Raw genomic sequence first — 11,759 nt, 5'->3', positions numbered from 1 at the left:
TTCCCACAAATACACCATATAAAAAGTTTGAATACAAGTAGTATATGGATTTTTCTTTTGTAGATATGTTTTTTTTTCTTCCCAAGATATCATAGCAAGAATAATATTGATATTGTATGAATTGTTTGAGGACCTCATTAAGGTTGTTTTTTCTAATGTCCTACTTGACTTACACCTTCTCATGACAGGAAGGATTTAAATATGAATTAATATGTTCCTAAAACAAATTTGATTCAAAGATTATAGATATAAAAGATAAAATATGTAAATTCCTTCATTTGATTACTACTTCACTATGGTCTGGGTAGGTTACAAGAAATAGGATTAGGTAGGTTACATGAAATGGGATTGGAAAAGGGATGAGAAGACAATGCAGAGCATGTATTGGATATGATTCACTTGCCGTTGGAGATCCTACTAGCACCTGAGCCACCGACTTTGGAGAAGTGTCTAGTAGGGATTAATTTGGTTTTTAATGTTGTAATTCTTTCATCTCACAGTTATTATGGAAAAGAATTTTTTTTTATGAATGCTAGACAAGGCACTAGTGGATAGGTAAACAAATTTCTTATAATTGCAATGCTCATTCCATGATATCCTCTCTTTATTGTTTGATTGTATTTTGAATGTTTCTTTTGATTTTGATTTGTCATTTAATTATGAAATTGAAAGTACTTGGTATCATGACCATTTAAAAAACATCCAAAGCTTGAATATGAGTTTAGTATTACATAATATTAATTGAAATTATTTTATTTGTTTTCTGTTAAAATATTTTCATGGCTATTAAAAAAGTTTACTTTCATGTTTTTGAGCATAGTTTGTCTATATAATTGAGCAAGTTCATGTGTTAGAGAATGAAATGTTGTTGTGAATAAAATGATAAGGGTTAACAATCACACTTTAGATTATGTTTTTTAACAAGGTATCTATAACCTGAGTTTTTTAATATGTAACTTAGTTGGTGTGATTGTGCCTAAGCTTTCTCTGAAGGTTGAATGTAACTAAGTTACTAAGGTCTTATTTTCTATGCTGATGTTTTATTTTTTTGTTTATATTGATCATTTGGCCACATAATGGCCACTATCCCCAACTGAAGAAAACTTATTTGATTCTCTTGCTTTTATGGGGGAAATGACATTGACATTGTTGATGTTAAGATATATGTCATATAATATTTTATAGTCTACTTTATTTTATATTCAAGTATTCATCATCTTTCATGTCTTATACTTCGCATTGTATCTTCTTTCATTTTCAAGAGAGGAACTCAATATTGATGGTAAGAAGCATGACTTGAAGAAAAAGGAGAACACACTAGAGCGACAAATGAAAAATGGGAGAGAGTAGAGAACCAATCTAGTGATATCCTTAAAGCCAATATCGTGCATAAGATACACACATAGAGACTGATGGTCAAGTCTTTAGAGTTGGTGAAGTCACTTGCAATGCATTGGCAACACAGTGACAATGTTTTCAAATGATAAAACAATATTTCACGTGCAAATTGTAGTTCAACCACTATTAAGTTGGAAACTCATATTGCAATACTTGAAATTTTATATAATAAAATTTGTGGTTGAAATTATTTTTCTTTACACTTTATATTATTTAGTCTTGTAATTAACATATGTAACTTTACATTATCATATTAGATGAATATGTACATTGATGCCACTTTTTGTTAATTTAGTCGCAAAATCATACTAATTAATCTATGTTGATTAATAATGAACACATAAAATCAATTTAAAGCTATTAAATTACTAGTTTATCATGATTAATGGTGAACACAAATAAAATTAATATATGACTAAATCGGTTGTTTATAACTATCATGAATAAAATTAAATGAAATGAATGGAAAATACTAATCAGTCATTTATACAATGAATATGAAACTACCAAAAAATGATAAATGACTACTACAAATGATAAATTTGTGATTACAAATGATAATTAAATTTTTCATATATACATCTATTAGTAGCTAATTTATAATATCTTATAACATGACTAAAATTTAGTCATATTTCTTTGGTCATTAATTGGTTCCAAAGGATGACTAAAATTTTCATATATATGACTATTAGTAGCTAATTTATAATATCTTATAACACGACTAAAATTTTGGTCATTAATTGGTTTTCTCGAGTAACCATATAGTAGTATATTTTGTGGTATATTTGGTCTTAACTGTAGCAATTAGTGACTAAATTAATAACCAGATTAATGACTAAATATACTACTAGAGGATAAAATTGAGACAACCAATTAATGACAAAGCTAAACATGACTAAAAGTTGGTTGCGTTATAAGATACTGTAAATTAGCTAAGTTTGGTCACCAATTGAAAAATGGTCATTTATATGAAAATTTTAGTCATTTTTTTAGTAATTAATTAGTCATTTGTACTAGTTTATATAATATAATAATATTAATTTACTTTTAAGTTCATAATCAAGTTAGACATCAAATTAGTGTATAAGATTGCCTTGTTTGTGGAAGAAGGGATCTACCTCCTAATAGTGATTTGACTACTAAAATTTATAGAAACATACATACTTTATCCCTATTTGAATTTGGATGTGTAACCTCTTACAAGAAAACACATATTGTTGATCATTCATATTAATTGTTTAATTTAGCATATTATTGTTGATTTACACTCAATTTCATGTATAGAAAGATTGGTTATATATGAATTCTAATCAAAGTGTGTATTCACAATGTAAGTCTATTATATGGCCAAGTCTTTCTTATCATTGTTTATCATTGATTCGCATTCAATCTCATAATAGACATATTGTTGTATAAATGGGAATTGTATATGGATTCTCATTACAACATGTATTTATAATGCATGTTTGATATATGGCTTATGTCACAGTTACCTAATTATATTATGGGTCAAAGTTTTGTAACATGAATATTAATTTTGTTCATAATATCATGACAATGTTTTCCATGAATTTCAAAAACGTTTTCCACCCTTCTCATCATTGTCTTATGAAAATGAAAAATAAAAACCCACACCATTTCATGCATACTTAGTGCCAATAAATACTTTCATCCTTCATCTTACACTTACTAGTCTTATCTCCATTGTCCCTCCTACAATTGGTTCACACTATTTTTTAATGGTGTTTTGCTCACACTTGCGCTACTACACAAAAGAAGTTTTCAAGACATTTATTTAAGAAAAAATTATAATTTCATCTTAAATTATTAGTTTGTCTCAAATATTTATTCTATGTTAAATTATAATTTTGATATTTTTAATATTTTTGAATCAAACATTCATATAAAAAGCCCTTTTCAAAGTTGCTTTACTTCCTTTTGTGGTTCTTTACGATCATTCCCAACCACCTAGCGAAATATTTTAGTTAGTGATGCATTCCGTAGTGAAAACCTTGTTTCCCTCTTGCTAATTTTATATCACGATAAGGAAAACACCTTCTTTTGGTGCTTATAACACAATTTTTTAGTGTTCTAAAATTGGATATTTTTTTGAAAAGACCTCCACTACAAAATTCGTTTATGGTAGCGGATGTTTTAGTGAATTTGATAACAAAATTTCATCACAACTAAAAAAATCTAGGTGGCCAAAGGTTTTAACAGATGTTTTCTTAGCAATGTGCTTACTGGAAACATTAGACTTGTGCACTACTAATATAAAAACACCAGTGCTATAAATTTTAATAAAAGAACTGGGACTAGAAACAAACATTTGGAACATCAGTGTGTTAAAGTTATAAAAAAATCTGTGGTTTATAATAAGAATAGATCGACTCGTAAAATTTATGATACCATGCACCAGGGAATTAAATAAAAATATAATGGGTGCCTAAATAATATATTGCCCCAGTGCTGATGTCATCCAAACATGTCCAGGGAAATGTTTTATAGGAGGGCACTAGGGCAAGAAAAAAAATCTTGTAGGCCCGGTGCTTTTATCTTCTCCAACTCACTAGGTCATTATGTGTAACAATGCAGTGGTGTTGATGAGCTATATAAATAATGTCGGTGCTTCAAAAGTATAAAGCCCCGATGCTTATGCATTTGAAAAATCCCTGGTGTTGTACATTTAAAAAAAAAACACCAGGGCAAGAAAAAATTTCTTTCAGTATGTATGCTTTTACGTAATATAAATAATTAATGCGTTAAAGGTAAAAATGCATAGGTGAATTAAAATTGAATAATACCAGTGCATGAAATGTATTATTCCTCGTGCGTATTTATGTTATAAATGCATCGAGACACAATTTTTTATCACTGTAAATATCATTGTTGAAAAACTTGTATTTAGAGCATTGTGCGCTAATACAAAATGTCCCAATATCGCTTTTCTCTTTCTTAGAAACATCGACCTGTGATAGTGAAATTACTATGATTTTTAAAATGCGTTAGTCATTAAAAAATTGACATATATGTTTTTTTTTCAACGATGGTTCACAGTCACTGAGTGGCTACTACATCCATGGGTAATAATTTGGGAGGATCCACCAAAAGGGATTTACACGTTGGGTTATTTTGTCGAGTCTAACTCCAAGGGCCTCGAGGAGATTTGACCCCATGACCTCCCAATTGGCAAGGTACTTAGCAACAAGAACTCGACCACCAGAGATATCCATTGGGGCTGAATCGACATATATGTTATAAAAATATTCATATAAATTAAATTTTGATTCGTGCATTTGTATATGATGTTTCAATCAATTTATTATATCATTATATTTCACATCTCGTCGTTATAATATTGAATCATCCATATATTTAATCGATGGTGTAACATTTCACAACGACATTGGAAAAAAGCAATAAAATAAATTAAAATGTGTTTTATTATATATGAATACAAGACTCTTTTCCATACAAAATGTGATAGTTATTAGTAACCCATTGGCTTTCAATTGGAACACTATGTCCATTACATTGAACAAAATGCTTCATTGTCATAGACAATTATTTCAAAAAATGCAATAGCTTGCATTGATTCCCAAATACATTATCATTCTTCGTCGAAATTATTGTCAGTGTTCAAGCTATTTCCATGAACTGGGTTATTTGGATGATTTTTTTTTTATTGCATCGATGGTTTTTTGTCTTCTTCAAGTTCCATCTACAAACATAAAAATAAAGTGTAATGAGTGTGTCTACATTGGTAATAATAATGAAAATTGAAATAAATAATATACCTCAACGTAAATAAAAAATCCATGTACCATAGCAAGAAACGTGTCTTGAATTTTACACATTCTTTCAAAACCAAATCTCATGCCTTTTTAAAACAACTCTTCTATTAACATAGTTCCATTACTTTGTTTATTGCAAGTTTTAAACCCCATAATAAATAATAGATTTAATATGAAGGATTTTTTTAGTTCTATTAAATATAAACTCAAAGAAATAAAACAATGTAAATACTTACAAACTCCAAAATTAAGTTTTTTTACGCCAACATATACTCACAAACCATATTTAATCCATTGTCAGTTAATTCTTTTGATGGATCTTCTTTGTATGATAGCACCTATTTGAAGACATTCAAGGATGGTTGCTATAAAACAACTTTAATATACAACAATGAAATGTTAAGTTCTTATAAAGAAATATTAAAAATTACTCACAAACTTTGATATCAATTATTTTCTTACTTGATGTCTTGTTTTATGTTCTAAATGAGTTCCATTTTGTTTTCGTTTCTACAAGAAAATACTTGAAAATTAATATTTAATTCGAAATTATTTTTTTATAAGTACCTAATAGAAAAATTCAATGATTACATAAATTTGAAGCACGTTATTGTTGGGATGGCTGCTATGATGCAATAATGTCCATTTCTTTGACCATCTCCTTGTACACTTTTTTGGACATTCCTATTGTCATGTTTTGAATATCATCTCATTGATCCTTTGGAATTTTCATAATCTTATTGAAAAAGTAATAGACTATTTTTATATTGATACATGAAACTAAATATAACAAAAGTCATATTAATAAATAAATTCTTTTTAGTAATATATACATATAATTATAGAAAAGCATTTTAATTAGGAATATTATTTTTGGAATGATTCTTTTTTGTTTTTGTGTGTTTTTGCTATTATAAGTCTGATAGCTCTCATTGACTGTTGTGCAAACACTCCCTGTAGTTTAAATATAACTTGGCTCTTGGAATCATTGGATTGATTTTTGTATTGTAAGTGAAAGGTACATATATACATTGTTCCAATAAATCCATCATACTTTTGTAAACACCCCCCAGCCACACTCCACTCCCCGCCCCCTTCATTAACCTATAACACAACTCTGGATGAGCTAAGGACCAATTCATCGTCATTTACATGTTGTATAATTTTGTTTTCTTAAAATAACATTCTTTTCCTTCGTTGTTGGTCCTTGTAGAACATTAAACATATGTGAATTAATTTATTGTTTGAAGCATGTTACCTAAAATTCTTAATTATATTATTAATGAAAAAAAAAAACTTTATTGAATAATATTTTTTCAATCACCTGATTCATCTTTCTCCAATTTTTCTATTAGGCTTTTATGCTCTTCTACACTTAGAAATAATCTTATCAAGCTTCCTCATTTTTTGGCTCTGCATGACACACATTAACCAAAAAAAATATTAGTTAAACTTACATATAGTTCAAATATATTAATTTTGTAAAGGATTTACAAAGAAATTGTCTTTCTTCTTTTTTGGATGTGCTATCATTATGCTAATCGGTATTTTTGTTACTTGACATCTTCTTAGACATTTTTTTATGAATTTAAAATTTGCATCATTTAGTACATTAGCCGTTAAATATATTTTATAAATAAATCACATAATTTTTTTTAATCAAAAAAAGGTTTGGTAACCAATGTGGTTATCTACATAAGCAAACCAATGTGTTTAATTTAGTAATGCATTAGGGAGTTTAATTATTGATCATTGACAATAAAAAATATATTTTTTAAATAACTTTGAATTATGAAGGTGTGATATGTAATGATAAAAGCACCACCATCATAGTTAAAAATGAAAACATAAAAAATTAAACACAATGTTTTTGGACTTAGTGGTACTATTTCGCAGAGGCACATTCATGTGTTATATTAGACAAGGTGCAACGATAATAGATTATGTTTAAAAAAAGAATAGATATGGCTAACAGGGTTTGGATCTGATTCAATAAATGGCTCCCCTTCTTTACATGACAAACACCTTATATATAGTAACACAAACCAATTAAATCTAAAATTCCTAAAATGAAAATCCCTAATTGTGAACTTGTAGAGGGAGTTAAACCCTAAGGTGAAATTTCGCACTCACATAAGCAAGAAAAAGAAAAATTTTAAGGTAAATATTGTATTTTAATTTTTATTTTTTTTCTAAATTTTAATTAAACTAACATGAACATAGCTTGTATCCATGGGGTTTTGGATAGACAGTGATATGGTCCTCTATTAAGGAATTCCTTGATGTGAAGTCATCGGTTCAATTCCCTACCTTGATCTGAGTGATATATTGGACATGATAAAGATGTATTCTTGCCAAGCTTACAAAAAAAGAAAAGGAACATAGATTGTAAAAAAAAATTATTTGTAAAATCAATAGTAAAATTTTTACTATGCAAGATTTTTATTTTTTTCTGATTTTAATTAAATCTAACAGAAATTGCAAAAATTTTATTAGTAAAATTGAGAATTTTTACTATGAATGGTTTTGAGTGAATCAGGATTTTATTGTTCCAAAGTATTTTGATGCTTAATAGTACTCCCAATATATCTCTTACAAATATCTCCTTTGAAATTTTGGAAAAAATAATGAAATAGTGAATAGATTCTTACTATTTATAAGACTTTATGAAATTAGATTTCAAAAAATAAATTACTGCTCATTTTTACCTTTGAAAAAAATAAAATTGAGTCTTCTTTTTTTAGTTACTATGCAGGGTTTTGAGTGAATGAGGATTTTGTTGTTCCAAAGTATTTTGTTGCTTAATAGTACTCCCACTATAACTCTCTTGCAAATATCTCCCTTGAAATTTTGGAAAAAATAATGAAATACTGAATAGATTCTTACTATTTATAAGACTTCATGAAATTAGATTTCAAAAAATAAATTATCGCTCATTTTTACCATTCGAAAAAATAAAATTGCGCTTTCTTTTTTTAGTTTTCCAGAAAATCAGTGTGTTTCATAGTAAAAATCACTAGTGTATTTAAGAGTAACATGCACCAATTAAGATTACTTATTGGTGTGCTAAATTATTTTAATGCATTGATATGATAAAATTTCTTTTTTATTTTTGAAATCCCGTAAACCTGTGTAGTTACCATTTTAATACATCGATGCAATTATTATTTAAATGCATCAGTGCCATTAGTTTTACAAGAGCATTGATATTCTTTAAAAATTATGTGAATTTTTATTTTCACATAAATGACATATTCATCACAAATTATCCTTTAGGATATACCCACATGATTTAAAGTATTTCATAGTATAAATTTTCTATTTAACATTGCCTTATTCTTGAGAAGTGGTTTGATAACTAGATTGAAATTCAAATTGTTGTTATATGGTTCTCAAAAATAATTTTAGGCATGTACACAAAAAATTAATGTCAATTTTTCTCAAATTCAGGGAGAAAATCTCATAATATGAAATGGTCAATTCTTCAAATTCTAGCTCAATCCATATTACTCAAAGCCCTTCGCAAAGTTCTCCCCTTCCATTTCGAGTAACTTCATATTTTATTTTTATTTTGATTATCTAATTAATTTTTATTTATCCATGTCAATTTGAATGAAAATGGATCCAAATTTGCAATATCCTTATTCAAAATAATGTTCAGATGGAAAACATATTCCACCATTTCAAAAACATGGAAAGCTCTTATCAGACACAGTATACCACAAGTAGCTGGTAGATTAAAATGGACAACCACTTTACCCTTCCAATTGTAACTTGCCATGTTCGAGTCGTAATCCTAGGTTAGTGATGGTAATAGTTTTTTGGTATAATGTAATGTCCACAAACCAATTTCATTTTTCTTACTAATACCATTGATGTAAAATGTTCTATATTTTTTGAAATTATGATTCTAGTGATGATGAGCGACACATCTACCATTTTCCGGTGGACCCCACTAAAATGTTAAATGTAGAGAAGGCTACATTAAGAAAAAAAGGCATAGAGGAAGCATACCAAGAATTCTTGAATGAACCACCTATTCACTTCCTGCTATAACCAGATTCACCAATTAAGAATGACTACAACAATAGGAGTGCTTCATCACAAGTTGGCAATGGAGGAAATTAAATAGAGGTTGGTATGGATGATTAAAAATGGGATATGATTTCCATGGAGACAATGTTGGTAGATTCCTTCCAGAATGATGAGTTAGGGGATGATGATCATATCACTGATACCCTTTTTGAAAGTTTCAAATCTACTTTCACCACCCCTCTCTTTGGACCCGCAATCCAGTCAAAGTCTACCCAGCTGGGGACAACGATGTTACTATACAACTTAAAACAAATTTTGGCATGATGAATGCATGTTTCTTGGTAATATTGAGGTAATTGACCATGATCAAATCCCTCATATTTTGAGAAATCGTTACACAATGAACATTAAAAATGGTTGATTTTTATTGATTATTGATTGCACTTTCTTATTTATTAAATTAAAGTTTAGAAATTAAAAAATGATTACATTTAAAATTTAAAAATACATATTGATTTAATAATTATATTTCAAATAATAATTATTGTTAATAAATAAATTTTAATTTATTAAACTTATAAAATCAAATTAATTGTAATGTTATTTTTATAATCGAATATTTTATGAATAATTTTTTTGAAATATAGTTGATTTTATAGACCAAAGTTATATATTTTAATTTTTTTATAAATATTTTGAAATTTTTATTTAATGATTACATTTTGAAATATGCATTTTGAAAATTAATTGTAAAGATTAATTAAATAGTTTCTAACTCTTGTATTAGAAGTATACCTCACAACTTTATGAATTCTATGCATGACTATGGCTAGAAAGGTAGTTTTGTTTATAGGTTTGTACAATTTAATTGTGTGTAAAATTCATATTTCTTTGTAGTGACTATTTTTTAGACATGTTTTTATAAACACTTTTTTTTTTATTTCTATGTTTTCTACGGGCAAGGACTATGTTTCTTGTAGCCCTTGTTTGAATAAGAATCTAGTTAGAATGAATATGTATGAACAATCTACGCAATACATAAATATTTAGGTGATTTTGCCATTATAGTTTCAACCATATTAAACTTTGTAATTTTTATTTAAAGTCCTTTTGCATGTAATTTCATATATAAATTTTTTATATAAGTACACCAATACTCAATTTATAATAAATATCATTTCATAAAAAAACATCATGATGATAACTATCTAACAAACATAAAAATCATCTAAAATACACATTTTAATTCGCTAACATCATCTAATTAAATAAACCTCTAACACATATAAACATCATTAGCTAGCACACAAATATAATAATATAATAGGGTATCATCATCATCATCGCATATAACAAAATATATGCATTGTATGACATCATCACCACACACATCCTCAAATTTACATCTCATGTCAACTAACTTCTATAACATATACATCTATCTCCAAGCACATTAAATAAACATATCTAACATGACCTAAAAATATACACATCAACATGAATAGAAAAAAAGCACCATATATATATAGATGAACAAGTCAAATAACTGTTATAAAATATCTGATATAATAGACTAATGGTGTCTTGATATGTAGCAAAGGATTATGGATGGAAAAATACCTCAAGTGTCAAAGAATGAGGTGGAGGAGGAGGTGTTTGGTGTACTCTCTGAGGAGGAACATGAGGTAGTGGGTTGTGATGTGAATGAGGAGGACGTAGAGTAATACTAGAAGCATCACCACTCTAATCATCATTCGATGGGGTAGTAAATTTCAGTGAAGACTTTTTATCTCACGGAGGTGAAGTACTACCAAAAGGATCACCACCTCGATGATCATCTAATGGGGTAGTAATGGATAAAGTAGTGTATCTATTGCATGATCATCCCTCCTGAATGTCAATATAAACCTTGTATCTTTGAATATATGATGCATAAGACTCATCATATTGCATGACAAGTCCTTCTAGAGCTCCAAGATCCTAGGACATGCCTTGATGTCTTGAGCCATCATAGGGAGGACTCTTGCCTCAAACAAAATTCTAGAGAGTAGGTAACCCAACTACATTTTGAATCTAATATCAGGCCTACATGATCACATTCTTGTGGGTATCTACATTCGAGGATGTCCCTCACCCTCCATAGCCTCAGATATCTCTGCATCTGCATCCATTGGGGGAGGACACATGTCCCCAATTAATTTGTAAATATATACAAAATATATAGTACACAATAATAATTAGACAATTTCATTAAATTATTTAAGAAAACAAGTTAAAGAACGTGCTAGAATAAATTTTACTCTAATTAATTAAGACAATCCAATGAAACTAGATTAATTTAAAGAAAACACTAATATTATCTCTCTCATATGCTGGTTCATTCTGTGTGAAGAGGATGTTGGGACACTATCCTCTATCCATCTGTGTAAGGGCATGACACCATGACAATCATGTGGTCAGCCTCACTGGATAGTAGCCCTAGTGGATCAATGGAAATCTTTGTTGAATACTCTCATTGGCCCCTCTTGG

The sequence above is a fragment of the Pinus tabuliformis genome, chromosome 2_1 (genome assembly GCF_031772625.1).
Source record: "Pinus tabuliformis cultivar Carrire ecotype Pingquan chromosome 2_1, CPIR1, whole genome shotgun sequence".
Lineage (NCBI taxonomy): Eukaryota > Viridiplantae > Streptophyta > Pinopsida > Pinales > Pinaceae > Pinus > Pinus tabuliformis.
Note: the sequence above shows the minus strand (reverse complement) of the source record.